Source organism: Hyperolius riggenbachi, chromosome 2 (assembly GCF_040937935.1).
Source record: "Hyperolius riggenbachi isolate aHypRig1 chromosome 2, aHypRig1.pri, whole genome shotgun sequence".
Taxonomy (NCBI): domain Eukaryota; kingdom Metazoa; phylum Chordata; class Amphibia; order Anura; family Hyperoliidae; genus Hyperolius; species Hyperolius riggenbachi.
Genome location: NC_090647.1, coordinates 358,313,364 through 358,334,294, shown reverse-complemented (window position 1 = coordinate 358,334,294; position 20,931 = coordinate 358,313,364). Strand labels below are relative to the sequence as shown.

Below are 20,931 nucleotides of genomic sequence, written 5' to 3'. Positions count from 1 at the left end.
TATTTAGGGAAAAATGGCCTGGTCTTTAGGGGTGTTTAACACTGTGGTCCTCAATTGGTTAAAACACAAACTTGTCAGTGCCATAGTTTACATTACAAATCCTCAAAAGCTCATATTTCTTTATATAGTGTTTGCAGATGTTGTCAGAACTTCAATAGTGGGATAATAATAAATGTACAGAGTCAATCTGAAAATGTAGTGGGAAAAGTTTCTAAGAACATTTTTAAATAGATCAGCACAAACTCTTGCATATTTAGCTTGCAATTGACATTCATTCAGGTATTTCAAGAACATTCTAAAAATGTTAAGGAACACAAAAAAAATCAAACGTACAGTACAGAAAATAGGGATTAAGAAGATTACTGGTACAATTGAAGGCTGCAGTAAAGATTCATAAAAAGGTGCTGGGCTGGCTATGCTGTAGCTCCCACAGGAGCTTGATCTGTTGTTGGCATAATCCACTTTCAAATGTGATGATCGACCATTTAGTACTGGCAACATTGCATGCCGACTTCAATCTGGATCAATAACATTTTTTAATAATAAAAGCCTGGAACAATAGGTTAATAGGGAGAGGATAATTGGTTACTTATCCGGTAGGAAATATACTCTCATAGTGGGTGTGGTTATAAGAGGCAGCTTAAAGTGCACCAAAGGCCACATGTGACATGATGAGATATACCTGTAAACACTGGCGTAACAATAGGCCCTGCAGCCCCTGCCCTCACGGGGCCGTTTGGGGGGGCTGGAGGGGTCGCAGCATGAGAGGAAAGCCATGCTGCACTTCGGACCCTTCTCTCTCTAGCCTATGACGCGACTTCCTGTATAAACAATCAGGGGAAAGCCATGCTGCACTTCAGACCCTTCTCTCTCTAGCCTATGATGCGACTTCCTGTATATTCCCTCGCGTCAGACACTAGAGGGAGAAGCGTCCACGCTGGAGCGCACGGAAGGTATGTAGCTGCCGCTGCCTGCTGCTGCACAGATAAAGGTATTGATGCTGGAGGGGAGCACAGAGGGGAGAGCCCGAGGTGAGGGATGGGGGGACCGTCCCTCCTCCCCGCCGAAGTGCAGCATGGCTTTCCCCTCATTCTGCGACCCCTCCAGCCCCCCAAAACGGCCCCGAGCGGGGGCCCGCTCAGAATTTCTGCAGGGGGCCCCGGGAGGACCTAGTTACGCCCCTGCCTGTAAATGTGTATGTACAGTGCAAAACATAATAACCAGGCTGTTATACTTTGCTGCTTGAGAGAGTTCATTTTTAGTCATGGAAGTGACAGCGTCTGTCTTGTCAATTCCTTGTCAGGAATATAGTAAACATCACTGTTAAGCAAATTACAGCCATAAAAAATATTGGCAGAATACAACTTCTGAGAGTAGAAGGAGATAAAAAAAAGGTCAATAGTTAGTGTATTTTTATTTTTTGACACTTAATAGGCTGCCACTGAGCAGAGACAACTCAATGTACTTTGTAAATGTTTAAATAAAATAAAACCATGGGATATTATTATTATTATTTATTGTATTTATAAAGCGCCAACATATCACCTTGGGTTCATTTTAACATTTTTTTCATTGTGATAGCCTCAATGTTTTTCTTTCATCACACCTACCTTTATGGTATCCCTATTAAATACCCTGTTTTATGGTCCCCCTGTTATAGTGCCCCTAGTTATACTGCCTCCTTACAAAGAGCACTCCTTTCATAGAAACCCATATTAAATGTCCCACCTATGCTATCCCATTTTATAGTGCCTTCCTGTGCAGTGTCCCCAAATTACTGTGCTGCTTAAAGTGCACTGAGCACTAGAGATATAGCTGTAGTCCGTGGATACAAGAACATCTCTGTGTCCACGGACTATATCTCCCAGTATGCATTGCCCCACACAAGAGAATGAGACACTTCCGGGAAGTACAAAATGTTGTCGGTCCTGGAGAAGATGGTGGATCCTGATAGTGCCCAGGGCCAAAGGAGCCAGACCCCATAGGTAAGTAATGAGGCTCACCCCAACCTCCACTCCTACAACAGCACATTACATTATGATCCTCCTTACATTGCTGTATGGGCACCTGGAAAAATGAATTATCATAATAAAGTGAAAAAGCTCATGGGGATGCAATGATAAACCAGCTTTAATCAATATTAAAAATACATAAATAGACAACCTCGCCTTAAAATCACTTGGCCCAACACACATCTTCATGCCACAACCACACTGGTACCAGTACCACCGATCACCGGTTTATCTCCAGAGTGGGGAGACAGATATTGTTATGGAATGCAGATGGAAGACAGGCGGCTGCATATGATACACAGAAAGTTACCAAGCAAGCTTAATTGGCTCCCCGGCGGAAAAAGTGCAAGAAGATCCCTGCTGGTATCTCACCACACCTGCGTCCGGCCGAATAATCACTTTGACTACCAGCTCTGGTGGGGCACATGTTGTAACCATCCGTTTTCAAAACTGCCACTCTACCCGGCAACGGGGTGCGGTAGTTACACAGAGAAGAAATTTCAGTCACAGTTACAGCCCGTGAGAGCGCTCAGGACGCAGAACAGGATGTGACCCTGCCCACAGAGCACCCAGACCACACACCTGAACAAGCGTCTGTATAGGACGCAAAACGTCCATTGTGTCGGCTTCCAAGCCATCCTTTCACTCACTCCCACCACCATATGTCTTTTATCATGTACCATTGCTTGATCATTTGAAGAAAGTCCCAAGTAAAGTCTCTGCATTGGATGGAAGGGACAGGACCTTTTCCTTTGGTGAAGATACAGTATTTGCTATTTACTTCCTTTGTTGAAACACATTCTATGAGCATGTCCTATACTAGAGAGAGCCTGCTTTCTATGGTGAGTGGATTTATAAATGTTTGGCTGGTAATTACTGTTCCTTGTTGATCCCACTGAGCACTGAGTGCAAAGCATCACTCTGCCTGTTGAAATGTAACTCTTGTCATGGTCATGGTTAATACCTGCCTGTCTGGTGTTATCTGCATATCATTTGAATCTGACTGCCGTCAGTAATACATTGAATTTAGAATTGATTTCTAACAAACAATATTTGCTCAGTAACTAAATATGTATTTTCATTTATTTTGTAATTTACATGTCTACACTACCCTGTGCCCTTTTCCTTAGGAAAATGTGTGACACTGTGGAATTAGAAGTAGTGAGGCTTGCTTTTGACCAAGTAAGGACATACTATATAGGAACACTGTGTGGCACATTAATACAGTGGTTACAGCATGTTTCCTTGGGTTATGCACTTTCAAATTATGCCCATTATTTGGCCGTGCCTAAAATATTTTGCAACCCCATTTATTTTCCGATGCAGAACACTATGAATGCCATGCATCATTCTGTTTAGCCACCTTAGCCTTTGCCCACTTTTGCGAGGTTAATATTGAAAAATTAGCTGCAGAAAGTGCCAAATAGGTTAGGTGTGCCACTAGCAAATATGATCTCATTTTACCACAAAGCAAGCTGAACTGCAGTGAAAAAATCACTTCATTTGTAGAAATACAGCTAGTACCCGACTTACGAATACCCGACGTACGAACGACCCGCCAATACGAACGGCATGGATTCTATGTTTCCATGGGAACAAACCCCAAAAAATGTTTTCAAATTGGACTTATAGTTTTTGAGAAAATCGATAAAAAAAAAATCAAAGAAAAAATGGCTTTTAAACTTGTATAAACAAGTACAAAGGGCAGATGTGACACAGAGGGGGACACTGGAGGCACAGTGGGGCACAGAGGAGGTACAGGGGACAGAGATGGCACAATGTTCCGACTTAAGAACAGATTCAGGTTAGGAACGTACCTACAGTCCCTATCTCGTTTGTTAACCGAGGACTACCTGTATATGTATTGGGTTACAAGATGCACATATAACATTTGCACATAATTCACATGAAACACACTTTTGGTTGTAATGGGTCTATACCCTAGCTTTAATTACAGCAGGATTTAGAAAAAAAGAAAAAAAAACTCTTTTTTTACTATTTTATTTTAAACTGCTGTAGTATATTTTGGCAGAAGGACTGAAATAGCTATAGCATACCAGCTGTTTGGTCAAGGATAACTATTTCAGCTATGTGTTTTATAAAGAGTGCTTACTACAAGGAAAACTACATTGTCTGCTCTGAACAGACTGGCATGGGGACCGGAGGATCGTTCAGTGATGGCGCAGGCACAGGGCAGCTGCAGGGGGCTGGTAGAAGCCCCAGGTAAGTTAAACTTATTATTTCCAGTTTGAAGGTTCCCTTAAAGTCTATGGCCTCAATTCACTAAACTTATCTCCTGTCTTTAATAACTCTTCTAGAGTTGTTACCATGGTGATAAGGCATGTAGTATTCAGGAAACATTTTACCTCAGGCAAGCCTAAAGTTAACTCTTCTGTCTTTAAATTAACTCTCCAATCCTTAAAATAACTCCAGAGTTAAAGACAAGCTGTTAATTAGCTGCATGTGAAAATAACTACAGAGGAGGTAAATTAACTACAGAGGAGGTAAATTACGGTAACTACAGGAGAGGTAACTTAAGGAATGAAGAGGTAAGATAACTCTCTCACGTGTGGAGGTAAGTTTTCTCTTGCCTTATTATCTCTAGCATGATCTTAGTGAATTGAGACCATTGTCCAGTCTCCATTGCAGTTCACACTCATTATAACGTGTGTTATGCAACTGACACTGTGAACCCAGCCTCAACATTAAAAGTTTTGTGCGAGTCCCTTTACCTTATAATGTCACCTTGAATCAATGGTAACATAAACCCAGTTTCACCCTGCAGGTATGTCTTCATCATTGCCAGTGTAACTTTACAGACTGCACATCTGAAGAGAACACATAAAACAGATAAAGGTGTTTTCCAAAGCTCATGTATTCCAGAAACAAAGTGTTAGTTTAAACAAACTAGTCCTTTGTCCTGTGACTTAAGACAAGGAAGGGGTAAAGGAATGTAGAAATCACAATACTACCCATCAAGATCTAGGGAAACATGCCACTCCAATATTTGCCACAGATGAGCTGCATAGTGATATTTTTGAAAATTAGGGACAGAAAGGCCCCCTCTAGACCTATCTGACTCCATAACAGACAGGAAGATTCTGGGACATTTCCCAGCCCATATGAATCAGTGAAGGCTCCTTTAAAAAGTAATGAACTGCAACCTGGGGATATAAGGTATTGCATAGGTATAGTAAACTGGGGATGGCTTTCATATTAAGGGCATATATACGCCCTACCAGGAAAGATTATAAGTACCCCATTCCGAGATTTCCCTGCTAATCTGTTTAAACATAGGAAAAAAAATGATGCTCGTATAAGTTATGTGACCTGTTGCTTAAGTTTACACCTAGGTAATGGATATAATCAGTCTTCCATTTTAAGTGAGCTTTAAAGGACCTCTGTCACGAAAATCTTAAAATTTGAAATTCATGTAAACATATACAAATAAGAAGTACGTTTCTTCCAGAGTAAAATGAGCCTCAAATTACTTTTCTCCTATGTTATTGTCACTTACAGTAAGTAGTAGAAATCTGACATTAGCGACAGATTTTGGACTGGCCCATCTTCTCATGGGGGTTCTCAGGGTTTTCTTTATTTTTAAAAGCACTTAGTGAATGGCAGTTGCTCCGTCCAACTGCCAAAAAAGTTGCAGCGAGCAGGGAGTTTGGCCAGCATCTTTGTATAAATCTTTTTCAGGAAATGTCTTTATAAAGAATAAAGGCCTTGCCCTATAGAGAGATGGACTAGCCCAAAATCTGTCGGTAATGTCAGATTTCTAATACTTACTGTACGTGACAGCAACATAGGAGAAAAGTATATTATGGCTAATTTTTCTCTGGAAGAAATGAACTTCTTATTTGCATGTGTTTTAAATTTTAAGATTTTCGCGACAGTTCCTCTTTAAGTAGGTCCAGCAGGAGAATATGCAAAGGCAAGTCCTCCATCTTGGCTGGGTTTATTTGAAATCTAGAGAAGGATTCAAATTGCCAGATCTCTTTAAATATATTGGGAAGAGAAATCTGAGGTTGCATGAAAGACAACAAAATGTCATCCACAAAAAGTGAGATGGTATATGATTCTTCTCCAATGTGCACCACTTTAATACCTGTAGAGTTTCTGACAGCTATCGCCAAGGGCTCTATACTAAGGGCAAAGTGGGGAAAGAGGACACCCCTGGCGAGTACCATTATTCAAGGGGAAGTAAGTAGCATTGGCCATAGGTACCTGGACCGTTGCCTCCAGATTGCAATAAAGACCCTTCACCGATTCAGGAAATGCACCCTTAAATCCAAAGCATTTCATAATCCATAAGATATGGCCATGAAAGCCTATTGAAGGCCTTCTCTACATCCAAACTAAGGAGCAGAGAAGGTCACCGAAAGGAATCTATCCAGTCAGTCACATCAATGACTCTCCTAGATCTGGCATTATACTACTTGTATTGTACTGTGTACCTTATTGCTTTTATTACCTGTATTGTTGTATCTATTGTCTATTACCTGTATTGTGCTGTCGGTTACCCCTGTAATCATTGTCTTTAATCCTATGTATTGTACAGCGCTGCGTAATATGTTGGCGCTATATAAATCCAATAAATAATAATAATAATAATACTACAATAATAATAATAATAATAATAGTATTGTCTCCAGCTTGTTGCTGAAGGATGAAGGCCACCTGATCACCATGAATTACCAATGACAGTTTTGGGATCAACCTATTGGCTAGAAGCTTAGTACACATTTTCAAGTCAGAAATTAAGGAGGGAGACGGGCCTATAGTTACAGGTGTCTTGGGGCCCTTACCTCCTTATGTATTATGGTAATCAGGGAGTGATTCATAGATCTCAGAATGGGGGACCACTTCATAAAGGAGTTGAAGACAGTCACCAAATGAGGGAGTCGAATTTCAATAAACCTTTTACAGTAGGCGAAAAAAAAAAAGCCCACCTGCACCAGGCATCTTCTGAGTAGGCAGTGATTTTTATGACCATCCTAATTTCCTCTGAGGTGATGGGATTGTTTAACGCTATAGAAACCATAAACTATGAGATGAAAATAGAGGTGGGTATGACCCAATTAAGCACAAACAAAACCAATTTTATGAAAAAGTATCACAAATCTTTGTTAATCCATTAACAAAGTATTAAAAATAACATAAAAATGCTCCAGAACCCCAGGCCCCTCCCACTACTCCGTCAACCAGCCCACCTGAATCCCTGAACCCCCCTGCCTAAAGATGTATACCACTATAATGTCCTGAGGACAAGAGGAAAAATATTCCACAAACTTGATGCAAAGTGAAGCAGGGCAAACTGCTTCACTGTAATCTTAGATAGATGTTGCAATCTAGTAAATCATATAGTTTCCGGAACTGATGAATGAGTTGCACCAGGCAATTTAATGTGATAAACAGGTCCAGCTTGTTGCCAGTATTGATATATAAAGTTCACCACAGTTCTCACAGCCCATAATCCAGCAAGGATAGGTCAGGCATTCAACTGCAATCATCCTCCAGAACATAAGTCCTGTTGCTCATTTGAGTTCAGTTTCAACAACTGTAAATCAATTACTGCTCCATCCGGGTGCACCGGTGTAAACCAAGCAGAGTAAATTGCACCTTTACTGTAGCACACACAGATACGCAGCACCAGCACCATGTGCACCACCCAGTTGATCACAGTTCCTGTAACAAGCAAACCTGCTGCAGCATGAAGTAGTTTCCTTTTGATTATAGCAGTCTAGCTGCCTGACCATCTCAAGGCAAACCAAATGCAGGCTATCTGGATATATACACACACGTTTGGTCCCAAGCAGCAGCAAATAGCAGGTCACATAAGTGTATGTGGTGCCCCAATGGGACTCTTATGGTTGTTTGCTGGTGCTGGTGCAATCTTGGAGGTCCAGGGATGTGGCAGCGGTGGTCTGGAGGGGTCAGCGGAGAGGAGAGGCATGTGTGTCAGTACGCATGACAGAGAAACGGGGCTTTAGAGATTAGAGATTTAGAGCTCTATTTGAGATTTTGAAAGCTGGGGAAATTGTAAGGTATTAAGGAAATCTGCCATTCTAGTGGACATTTGGGACTCATTATATGGGGAATGTTATAAAGCTGCAGCAATGTGGTTCGGATCAGTAGAAGATATACCTTCTTTGTTTTTAACATCATATATGGATCAGGACTTTGAATTTCCTTAACTCCCCGGCTTAAATGGTATGGGGCTTATTGCCCCACTTATACCGTGTTTCCCCTAAAATAAGACTTACCCCGAAAATAAGACCTAGCTGGGGATGCTTTGTGTATGGGGAGATGTGTGGTCTCTTACTGCACCTCCCTTGTGGTTGCGTCCCCCTCCTTTCCAAGTAACTTCTCCTGTGTCTCCTGTGTCTGCAGCAGCATAGTATTCAAGCTGTGAGGGCGCCCTTTGACCCCCACGCTGATGCTGTATGCAGTACGCTAGATCGGCTCTCCGCTGGTGCGCTCCTCCTGTCACAATCAATGTGCGCCTGGCTGATGCATTCCAGGCGCACATTGATTATTCAAAGAGGGGAGCACGAGCGCAGAGCCGACCTAGCGTACTGCATACAGTACCAGCGAAGGGTGAAAGGGCTACCTCACAGCTTGAATACTATGCCGCCGCTGATACCGGAGAAGTTACTTGGAACAGCGGGGGACGCAGCCCAAGGGAGGTGCGGAAAGAGACCACACATCTCCCCATACACATAGCATCTACCCCTCTCCAGAGGGTAAGCCCCTCCCAACCTCCCCCCTGAAAATAAGCCATAGCACATATTTCTCCCCGCAAAAGAATATAAGACAGTGTCTTATCTTATATTTGGGGAAAGACGGTAGAAGAGTTGCCTGGTCCAAGATAGTGCCTTCTCTGCCTTCAATTTTTGTAAGTCAAATAGCTGTTTTGCATTTTAGTAAAAATTAACCTTCCCATGGTGAAATTTATATTGATCTTCAACTTCCCTTAGTTGTTTCAAATACCATTCTAATATTGCAGCATCATTCTTTTTTCCCCGTGTAGGTCCCTTGATAAAGCATCTATCTTTCTAAATTCCCCACCCTAGACTGAGTACCGTACTTGCCGCTGTATAAGATGTTCTGGAATATAAGACACACCTAGGTTTAAAGGGCGAAAACCAGGAAAAATAAAATATACTAAACATGGTGTGTACATGTTCCAGGAGCGTCTTGTACGTGTTCTCTCCCAAATGGTATACTCCTGTATCCCCCATGTGTCTTCCTGTGTGCCCCACGTCTCCCTCATGTGTCCTTCTCTGTACCCCATGTCTCCCACAGGTGTGTCTCCCACAGGTGTCCTCTTGTGTGCCCCATGTCTCAACCATGTGTCCTCTGTGCTATTTATCTCCCCCATGTGTCCTTTTGTGTGCCCCATGTCTTTCCCATGTGTCCTCATGTGTGCATCCATGTTTCCTCCTGTGTGCCCCATGTCTCCTCCATGTGTCCCTCTGTGTGCCCCATGTCTCCTCCATGTGTCCTCCTGTGTGCTCCATGTCTCCTCCATGTGTCTTGTGTGCTCCATGTGTCCTCCTGTGTGCTCCATGTCTCCTCCGTGTGTCCTTCTGTGTGCCCCATGTCTCCCCCATGTGTCCTCCTGTGTGCTCCATGTCTCCTCCATGTGTCCTCCTGTGTGCTCCATGTGTCCTCCTGTGTGCTCCATGTCTCCTCCATGTGTCCTTCTGTGTGCTCCATGTTTCCTCCATGTGTCCTCTTGTGTGCTCCATGTGTCCTCCTGTGTACTCCATGTCTCCTCCATGTGTCCTTCGGTGTGCTCCTTGTCTCCTCCTGTGTGCTCCATGTCTCCTCCATGTATCCTCCTGTGTGCTCCATGTGTCCTCCTGTGTGCTCCATGTCTCCTCCATGTGTCCTTCTGTGTGCTCCATGCCTCCTCCTGTGTGCTCCATGTCTCTTCCTGTGTGCTCCATGTCTCCTCCATGTGTTTTCCTGTGTGCTCCATGTGTTCTCCTGTGTGCTCCATGTCTCCTCCATGTGTCCTTCTGTGTGCTCCATGTCTCCTCCTGTGTGCTCCATGTCTCCTCCTGTGTGCCCCATGTCTCCTCCTGTGTGCACCATGTCTCCTCCTGTGAGCTCCATGTCTCCTCCATGTTTTCTCCTTTGTGCTCCATGTGTTCTCCTGTGTGCTCCATGTCTCCCTCTGTGTGCTCCATGTCTCCTCCTGTGTGCCCCATGTCTCCTCCATGTGTCCTCCTGTGTAGAGATGGCCCGAATGGTTCGCCGGCGAACGGTTCCAGGCGAACTTCAGGTGGTTCACCTTCGCCGGCGAAGGCAAACTTTCCCGGAAGTTCGATTCGCCCCCCGTAATGCTCTATGAGGATCAACTTTGACTTTCTACATCACAGTCAGTAGGCACATTGTAGCCAATCAGGCTACACTCAGCCCTGGATCCACTCCCCCCCCTTATATAAGACAGACTCCGCCGGCCATTACACTCACTCGTGTGCCTGCAATAGTCAGAGTAGGGCGAGCTGCTGCAAATTGTTTCGCCTAGGGAAAGATTAGTTAGGCTCTTGGCTTGTTAGCTTGCTCCTGGCTGAATTCTATTGCTGTAATAGCACCCCACAACAGCTCTTTTTAGAGCTAATCCTGTTCTTGTGATCTATTTTTTTTCTTCTGTGTGTCCCACTGACACTTGTGTTGCATAGACAGCCTTGATAATTCATACTGTGTGTGTGACACTGCCAGCGGCCCAGCACATTCAGTGACTACCTGTGTGACACAGGTGCACATTTAATACCCAGTACTGCATATACCTGCATGTACCTGTTGTGTTTAGTTAACCCACCTCATCACTGCATATACCTACCTTTGTGTTGAGTGAACCCACCTCACTGCATCTACCTAGCTGTTGTGTTGAGTGAACCCACCTCACTGCATCTACCTACCTTTTGTGTTCAGTGAACCCACCTCACTGCATATAACTACCTTTTGTGTTGAGTGAACCCACCTCACTGCATATAACTACCTTTTGTGTTCAGTGAACCCACCTCACTGCATCTAACTACCTTTTGTGTCCAGTGAACCCACCTCACTGCATCTAACTACCTTTTGTGTTCAGTGAACCCACCTCACTGCATCTACCTACCTTTTGTGTTCAGTGAACCCACCTCATTGCATATAACTACATTTTGTGTTCAGTGAACCCACCTCACTGCATATTCCTAGCATCCCCCCGAGATGGACAAAATGGACAAACCAGGTAGAGGAAGAGGTAATGGCAGACCCAGAGGAAGGCCACCTGGCACCGGCAGGTCTGTGCGAGGTTTGTGTTGATGTGATTTTGTGCAGCCCTGGCTTAAAGTACAGTGCTCAGAAGAAGGCACGTGCCATCACTTCCCAAGATTGTCAGGACGTGCTTGACTATTTAACACAGAACACCTCATCTCCCGCAGCCACCAGCGCTACTACAAGCACCACATCCGCTGCATTTGACACTTCACAGGAGTTATTTGGTGTGGAAATCACTGATTCACAGCCAATACTGCTACAACAAGATGAAGGCGCTAAGCAAGTTACACCACCTCATACGTCTGAGTTAGGTGGCGATAGTATGGACTTAACGTGTGAGGAGGGAGATGAGGAAGTACCTGGTGTTGGTGCAGTTTTGGAGGTGTCTGAGGAAAGCGAAGCTGGGCAGGAGGATTATGATGACGATTATACGGATGCCACGTATGTTCCCAATAGAGGAGATGACCAGGGGGACAGTTCAGAGGGGGAGTCAGAGAGGAGTAGGAGGAGACGAGTCCATGAAAGAATCAGAGGGAGCTCGTCCTCAGAAACAGCTGGAGGCAGTGTCCGGCGCCATGTATCGCCAGCTATGGACAGCCAGCCAACATGCCCTTCAACGTCAGCTGCTGATGCCACCATAGTGCCATCACCCCAGGGGGGCTCAGCGGTTTGGAAATTTTTTACCATGTGTGCCTCAGATCGGAGCAAAGCCATCTGTTGTCTCTGCCTCCAAAAATTGAGCCGTGGAAAGGCCAACACTTATGTAGGGACAAGTGCCTTACGAAGGCACCTAGAGAAAAGGCACAAACAGCTATGGCAAGAACACCTGAGGAAAAGCAGCATCCAAAAGACAAGCCACCCTCCTCCTCCTCTTCCTCCTTCAGGTGCATCATCTTCAGCCACTTTCTCCCTTGCACCTTCACAGCCACCCTCCTCCACACCGCCTCTGCCCTTGAGTGGTTCCTGCTCCTCTGCCCACAGCAGCCAGGTGTCCGTGAAGGAACAAAGAGCAATGGCTGACCCCGCACCAGCTGGAAACCGGCAATGTGGTGTGTGACAACAGCAGCAATCTCCTTTCCGCTTTGAATTTGGGAAAGCTGACACATGTACCCTGCATGGCACATGTGCTGAATCTGGTCGTTCAAAGATTTGTGTCAAAGTACCCAGGCTTAGAGGACGTCCTGAAGCAGGCCAGAAAGTTGTGTGGGCATTTCAGGCGGTCTTACACGGCCATGGCACGCTTCGCGGACATTCAGCGGAGAAACAACTTGCCTGTGAGACGGTAGATATGCGATAGCCTGACTCGCTGGAATTTGACCCTGCTCATGTTCTCTCACCTGCTAGACCAGGAGAAAGCGTCACCTAGTACCTGTACCATTACAGTAGAAGGACACAATCTGGGAAGATGGGGATGTTGTGGCCCAACAACTGGATACTGATGCGAAATGCATGCAGGATCATGCGGCCGTTTGAGGAGGTGACCGACCTGGTAAGTCACGCTGAAGGCACCATCAGCGACTTGATCCCCTACACTTATTTCCTGGAGCGTGCCGTGCGTAGAGTGGTGGATAAAGCTGTGGAGGAGCGTGAAGAAGTGAAGAAGAACAGTTACGGCAGGAGGAGTCCTGGGAGCTATTTTCATCCGAACCAGATGTTTCCTCAACACCTGTGGCAGTACAGAGGGGGGAGGAGGAGGAAGAAGAGGATTCGTGTGGGGAAGAAGAGGAGTCAGACTCGGATGATGAGGAAGGTGTTTCTGTGGAGGAGGAAGAGGCGGCGGCAGAAGAACAACCGCAGCAGTCATCACAGGGGGCTTGTGCTGCTCCACGTTCCGGCGGTATTGTTCGTGGCTGGGGGGAGGAAGAGGACTTACGTGACATCACTCAGGAAGAGCAAGAGGAGATGGATAGTACGTCTGAATCCGACTTTGTGCAGATGGCCTCTTTCGTGTTGTCCAGCCTGTTGAGGGACCCCTGTATAAAAAAAACTCAAGGGGAATGGCCTGTACTGGGTGGCCACGCTACTAGACCCTCGGTACAGGCACAAAGTGGCGGACCTGTTACCAACTCAACAGAAGGCGGAAAGAATGCAGCACTTGCAGAACAAGCTGGCAATGATGCTTTACAATGCGTTTAAGGGTGATGTGACAGCACAATGCAATAAAGGTACCACTGCCAGTAATCCTCCTCCTCCCATGTCCACGCAGGCCAGGACAGGACGCTTCAGCGATCTCATGGTGATGTCGGACATGCGGACATTCTTTACTCCAACTCCTCACCGTAGCCCTTCCGGATCCACCCTCCACCAACGCCTGGACCGGCAGGTAGCCGACTACCTGGCCTTAACTGTGGATGTAGACACTGCGAGCAGTGACGATGAACCCTTGGACCACTGGGTGCGCAGGCTTGACCTGTGGCCAGAGCTGTCGCAATTTGCCATCCAACTTCTCTCTTGCCCTGCCGCAAGCATCCTGTCAGAAAGGACCTTCAGTGTAGCTGGAGGCATTGTCACTGAGAATAGAAGTCGCCTAAGTCACAAAAGTGTTCAGTACCTCACCTTTATCAAAATGAATGAGGCATGGATCCCGGAGGGCTGCTGCCCACCCGAAGACTAAGTCAGTCCCCACACACAGCATCTCTGCCTGCAGGCCGCTTGCCTTCTTCGCCACCACCAACAGGGTCCAGGACTCTAGGCGGATTCCTGAATTTTTAGCCGCTATACTAATTTTTCTGGTGCGTGTACATGCCTGCCTAATTTTTCTGGCTGCACTGTGGGCGTCTGTATCAACAAAGCAAAAGGCATGCACATGTGCCCATTCCCCTTCGTGATCATTACCTTGCCGCGGTGAAGGGGATTGCGTATCACAATGAAGCAATGACCGCCAGCTATATGATTGTCTCGGGTGGTGGTGGCACACTAAAGATAATAAGGTCGTTGCTTCATTGTTGTCAGACCAAATTTGATCAGCTGGACAGTCACTGTTGTTCTATCATTGAGCTACCACAGCCCGGCGACCATATGGGCTGAAAAACCACCACGGCCTGCACTCTGGCCATGTTGCGCACCAGTCCAGCATAGCCGTCACTACGCAAACAGCTGTTTGCGGTGCGTTACACAGTGAGTTTGGTGTGTCAGTGTGAGGCAGTACTCTAATTACACTCCCTGATTGATGTACCTGTATACACATGCAAGATGTTTGAAAGCACTTTAGGCCTGAAATTTAACATTTAATTTGATTTCTTCCCTTAAAACGCTGCTTTGCGTCAAATCCAGATTTTCCCTGGGACTTTTGGCGTGTATGCCACTCCTCCATGCCCCACTCTTGGTGTTAGACCCCTTGAAACATGTTTTCCATCACTTTTCTGGCCAGCATGAGTGTTTCCAGTTTTCAAAGTATGCCTCCCCATTGAAGTCTATTGTGGTTCGCGAATGTTCGCACGAACCAAACCTTCCGCGAAAGTTCGCGACATTTCTACTCCTGTGTGCCCCATGTCTCCTCCATGTGTCCTCCTGTGTTCTCCTGTGTGCCCCATGTCTCCTCCGTGTGTCCTCCTGTGTGCCCCATGTCTCCTCCATGTGTCCTCCTGTGTGCTCCATGTGTCCTCCTGTGTGCTCCATGTCTCCTCCATGTGTCCTCCTGTGTGCCCTATGTCTTCCCATGTGTCCTCCTGTGTGCCCTATGTCTTTCCATGTCTTCTCCATGTGTGCTCCATGTCTCCTCCATGTGTCCTCCTGTGTGCCCCATGTCTCCTTCATGTGTCCTCCTGTGTGCACCATGTCTCCTCCTGTGTGCCCCATGTCTCCTCCATGTGTCCTCCTGTTTGTTCCATGTCTCCCCTATGTGTCCTCCTGTGTGCTCCATGTCTCCTCCATGTGTCCTCCTATGTGCTCCATGTCTCCTCCTGTGTGCTCCATGTGTTCTCCTGTATGTCCCATGTCTCCTCCATGTGTCCTCCTGTGTGCTCTATGTGTCCTCTTGTGTGCTCCATGTCTCCTCCTGTGTGCTCCATGTCTCCTCCATGTGTCCTCCTGTGTGCCCCATGTCTCCTCCATGTGTCCTCCTGTGTGCTCCATGTGTCCTCCTGTGTGCTCCTTGTCTCCTCCATGTGTCCTGTATGCCCTATGTCTTCCCATGTGTTCTCCTGTGTGCCCTATGTTTTTCCATGTGTCCTTCTGTGTGCTCCATGTCTCCTCCTGTGTGCTCCATGTCTCCTCTTGTGTGCCCCATGACTCCTCCAGGTGTCCTCCTGTGTGCTCCATGTCTTCTCCATTTGTCCTCCTGTGTGCCCCATGTCTCCTCCATGTGTCCTCCTGTGTACCCCATGTCTCTTCCTGTGTGCCCCATGTCTCCTCCTGTGTGCCCCATGTCTCCTCCATGTGTCCTCCTGTGTGCTCCATGACTCCTCCATGTGTCCTCCTGTGTGCTCCATGTGTCCTCCTGTGTGCTCCATGTCTCCTCCATGTGTCCTCCTGTGTGCCCCATGTCTCCTCCATGTGTCCTCCTGTGTGCACCATGTCTCCTCCATGTGTCCTCCTGTGTGCTCCATGTCTCCTCCATGTGTCCTCCTGTGTGCTCCATGTCTCCTCCATGTGTCCTCCTGTGTGCTCCATGTCTCCTCCATTTGTCCTCCTGTGTGCTCCATGTCTCCTCCATGTGTCCTCCTGTGTGCCCCATGTCTCCTCCATGTGTCCTCCTGTGTGCCCCATGTCTCCTCCATGTGTCCTCCTGTGTGCGCCATGTATCCTCCATGTGTCCTCCTGTGTGCCCCATGTCTCTTCCATGTGTCCTCCTGTGTGCCCTGTCTTCCCATGTGTCCTCCTGTGTGCCCTATGTCTTCCCATGTGTCCTTCTGTGTGCTCCATGTCTCCTCCTGTCCCCCTGTGTGCCCCATGTCTCCTCCATGTGTCCTCCTGTGTGCACCATGTCTCCTCCATGTGTCCTCCTGTGTGCTCCATGTCTCCTCCATGTGTCCTCCTGTGTGCTCCATGTCTCCTCCATGTGTCCTCCGGTGTGCTCCATGTCTCCTCCATTTGTCCTCCTGTGTGCTCCATGTCTCCTCCATGTGTCCTCCTGTGTGCCCCATGTCTCCTCCATGTGTCCTCCTGTGTGCCCCATGTCTCCTCCATGTGTCCTCCTGTGTGCCCCATGTATCCTCCATGTGTCCTCCTGTGTGCCCCATGTCTCTTCCATGTGTCCTCCTGTGTGCCCTGTCTTCCCATGTGTCCTCCTGTGTGCCCTATGTCTTCCCATGTGTCCTTCTGTGTGCTCCATGTCTCCTCCTGTCCCCCTGTGTGCCCCATGTCTCCTCCATGTGTCCTCCTGTGTGCCCTATGTCTCCTCCATGTGTCCTCCTGTGTGCCCCATGCCTCCTCCATGTGTCCTCCTGTGTGCCCCATCTCTCCCACGTGTCCTCCTGTGACCCAGCGTGTGCCCGCTTCCCTAACCATGTGCCTCTGCTCCCTCCCCCTTGCGTTTCCTGCCCTCCCCCCCCCCCCCCCCCCGTGTGTGCAGCCTCCAATTGGCTATCAATGTTAACTACTGTGTGGGCTTGTATTGTTAAGATGGCAGAGACTCACTGGTAGGGGGGGGTTAGCCTCCCTAGTTGATGCCAGCTTGCTAGGAAGGAAATTAAAAGGATGGGGTGGGGTAAACACTATGTTGCTTGTTTTTTTTTTTTTTTTTTTGATAAAGAAAAGGCAATTAAAATTTAAGATTAAACTCAATTCATTAAAAAAAAAAAAACCTTGGTGTAATTGCCTACTTTAAAAAAAAACCCTGCAGTAATGAGAAATAGTGGTATGCTGATCATTGACTTTCAGCTTGTCCAAATACCGCTGCTATCTAAAGTAATGCAAAAGAGAAAATGTAAAGCAGGCCATACACTGGCTCGATTCACGGCCGTTTCGACAGCAGATCCGATCCTGGGATCGGATCTGCTGCCAATCGCTTGCGCTAAACGCACCCGCCGATCCGATTCCCTCCCGAAATCGGATCGGACCGTCGATCGCGCTGTGCGGGAAATTACCCTCGATCGCCCGGCGGTAGGAGCGCGTCGCTTGCGGCGTACGATTCGGGCCCGATCCGAGCATGTATACATTACCTGAAGCTGGCTCCGGGGTCCTCTTCTCCTCGCTGCACCGCATTTCCGCATGTCCCAGTGTACGCTTATACTTCCTGTGTCACTCCGGTGACCAGGAAGTTGAAATAGAGGGCGCTCTATTTGAACTTCCTGGTCACGGAGTAACACAGGAAGCGCCGGGATGGAGCAAGAACAGCGGTGCGGTGCAGTGCGGAGAAGACGCCCGGGAGCCAGCCTCAGGTAATGTATACGGGGGGGGGGGACAGGCGGCAGGAGCAGCTGAACAGATTGTGATCGGTTTCAGGCTGAAATCGATTCACAATCTGTTTGCAGTAAAGGCAGCCATACGATCCCTATCTGATCAGATTCGATCAGATAGGGATCTGTCAGCTGGTCGATCTAATGGCACATCGACCAGTGTATGGCCACCTTAAGAGTTTGAAACAAGCATCACTGTTGTCCACTATTTAGTTTGGAGATTGCCACTAACAGTTCTGGAGCAAATGGTATAAAAGTGCAGTGAAATAACAGAAAAGTTGCGGTAATGTGTAAAAGTGGTGACCACTCTAAAAAGTGGCAACTTGCTACTTACCTGAATGTGGGTAACCAAAAGATGCAGTTAATCCATAAGAAGTTATACCATTTTTTTTCTGGAGAACAACCTGTTTGTCTCTTTAGAAAGAGGCCCCTAAGGGCCTGCTCACACCAAGTCCAAGGCGTCGCAACGGACATTATCATTGCATTGCAGTGCGATGCAATTGTATTCTTATGGGGCTTTCACATTGAGTGAAGTGGGCACCCGACGCAGTAATGCACAGTATACTGTGTGTTAATCGGGCAATGCTTGCGTTTACAGTGGCAGTGAGGCATACTTTCATTGTACGCCTTAATGTATGGTCGCACCGCAACATTACCGCGCAATGCGACTTTCCAGCTACGTTGCATTGCAATCTTATCACAATGTAACATACGGGGTGTGAAAGGGCCCTTAGATTCCTTTAACACTTAGGACCTATTTCCACTAGTTCTGCATCAGTTTTTCTACTTCCAGATTTCTGGATGTGGCTATGGGAAACGATGCATGATGCAGAAATCTGCAAATTGCATTTAGTGGAAACACCCACAGGCGTTCATTGTAGTTAGTTTTTCTGCACCCAGAATCCGTGTGTAGTGGAAACAGGCTCTGAATCAGATGCTGTAAGTTATAACTGAACGGATAACTAATGTGCAGCCCCCGCTCACCGACGCGCATCCACGCGCATGGACACACGCCCACCCTCCTGCACCCGTCCTCCTCCTGTCCCAATTCCGCACATGCGCACTGGAACAAACGCACGGTCACAGGGGCATGAAGGGACGCAGGGACACAGGGGTTTTATTATATAGGATGGTAAGCATAAAAATCATAAAATGCTGAAAATATGCAGCTCCTTGGAAACAACAATTACTATGACTGACAGGGCAGTATTGGAGAAAGGTTCTGTCTGCAGGCTTTATTTTTCATTTTCTTTGCACAATATGTAGATACATAGATAAGGTTAATGTGCTGTTATTACTATACATATGGGAACCCCATCATTCCTTACAAGTCTCTTTCTTACTTACATTTTTTAACGTTAAAATGTTTTTTTTATTTTTTATTTTTAGGGTTAACATGCATCTGCATCTTGAGCAAACTCATTAAATGCTGTCTGATAAGAGGCAAGCTGGTGCTTTGGGTACTTTCCTAACCTTTGTGTTGTATTATTATATGGCGACAGAGAAATGTCCACACACTTATAAACCTAACTTTGTTATTACGTACCTACAGCTTACAACACGATATTCATTTTTCATTTTACAGAGATAAAGGTGTTATCTATGTAAAACATCAGTATATGTCTATGTAAGGGCTTAAAGGAAAATGCCAGGATGTGTTGTATAATAGTGTCCCCTGTTACAGTTCAGTGTTTTTTCATTGCAATTCAGTTTTATATATCCATTTTCTTCTTGCCTGTAAACTGCTTTGAAAGCTCGCGTAAAACAGCCTTTTCTTTTCTTTTAAAGCAGACCTGAACTCAGAACTTCCTCTCTGCTGTAAAAGATACGCAACAGCATAATAACCTTGAGGCTGGTTTCACAGTGGGACGTTACAGGCGCACGTTAAAGCAGCCTGTAACGCACCCCAACGCACAGCAATGAAAAATCAATGGGCTGTTCACAGTGCCCACGTTGCGTTACATTGTAACGCAGCACGTCTACATAACGTACTGCATGCAGTACTTTACACGCGGCTAAGCCGCGTTAGACAGTTTGCACATGCTCAGTAGGGTTTTTTTTCTCAATTTATGGGCGGAGAGGAGGCGGGGAGAGGTCGCTACGTAGCCAGACACATGGCTACCTATTATTCACTGCACTTGCAGTGTTTACATCCTGGAGCGGCCGCGGATTGGCTGGCGGGACCACGTGATGCGGAGAGCTCCGCTCACGTGGTCTCCGCAGTGCCTCCGACAGAGCAGGCGCACCAAGAGCTGCTTGTAACGCGGCTCTTGGTAGCGTCCTGCTCCAACACCACCAGGCGTTGCGTTAGGGGCACGTTATGCGACCATAACGTCCCCTAAAACGCAACGTCCCACTGTGAAACCAGCCTTAAAGAAACCAATTTCTTTGTTACAGCTGATACAAATCCTGCAATAAATTTCATGGAAGCTAGCAGACATATTGTTAACATCCTGTGTTTACCAATTAGCTGCTCTGTCATGGCAGAGAAGATTCCTGAGCTGACAAAGCTGATAGATCAAATTATTGTGGTGATTAGTCACAGATGAGGGGGAATTAGACAGGCTAAACTCTGTAAATACATATTTACTGATTTTCTTCTGCCTTGTGCAAGAGTTCAGGTCCACTTTAACCACTTGAGGACCCACCCTTTACCCCCCCTTAAGGACCAGAGTTATTTTTTGTGATCTGTGCTGGGTGGGCTCTGCAGCCCCCAGCACAGATCAGCTGGCACACAGAGCGATCAGATCGCCCCCTTTTTTCCCCCCTATGGGGATGATGTGCTGGGGGGGTCTGATCGCTCCTCCTGTCTGGCATATTGCGGGGGGGGGGGGGGGGCACCTCAAAGCCCCCCTCCGCGGCGAAATTCCCCCCTCCCTCTCCTATCTGCTCATCCCCGGTGATCGGGGCTGCACAGGACGCTATCCGTCCTGTGCAGCCAGTGACAGGCTGTCCCCTGTCACATGGCGGCGATCCCCGGCCGCTGATTGGCCGGGGATTGCCGATCTGCCTTACGGCGCTGCTGCGCATCAGCGCCGTACAATGTAAACAAAGCGGATTATTTCCGCTTGTGTTTACATTTAGCCTGCGAGCCGCGATCGGCGGCCCGCAGGCTATTCACGGAGCCCCCCGCCGTGAATTGACAGGAAGCAGCCGCTCGCGCGAGCGGCTGCTTCCTGATTAATCAGCCTGCAGCTGGCGACGCAATACTGCGTCGCTGGTCCTGCAGCTGCCACTTTGCCGACGCGCGGTATGAGTGCGCGGTCGGCAAGCGGTTAAAGTGTGTGTTCAAGACATAATAACAT

The 20,931-nt window shown here is 47.1% G+C and overlaps 1 protein-coding gene across 1 annotated transcript in view; it reads left to right on the top strand.

Moving 5' to 3' along the window:
• The first annotated feature begins 2,831 nt into the window (after positions 1 to 2,831).
• Positions 2,832 to 20,931, top strand: part of LOC137544476 (bcl-2-like protein 12) — an 85,803-nt gene continuing 67,703 nt past the window's right edge. The window contains exon 1 of the mRNA XM_068265563.1: positions 2,832 to 2,854. The gene's annotated coding sequence lies outside the window, so the exon portion shown is untranslated. The remainder of the gene's footprint in view (positions 2,855 to 20,931) is intronic.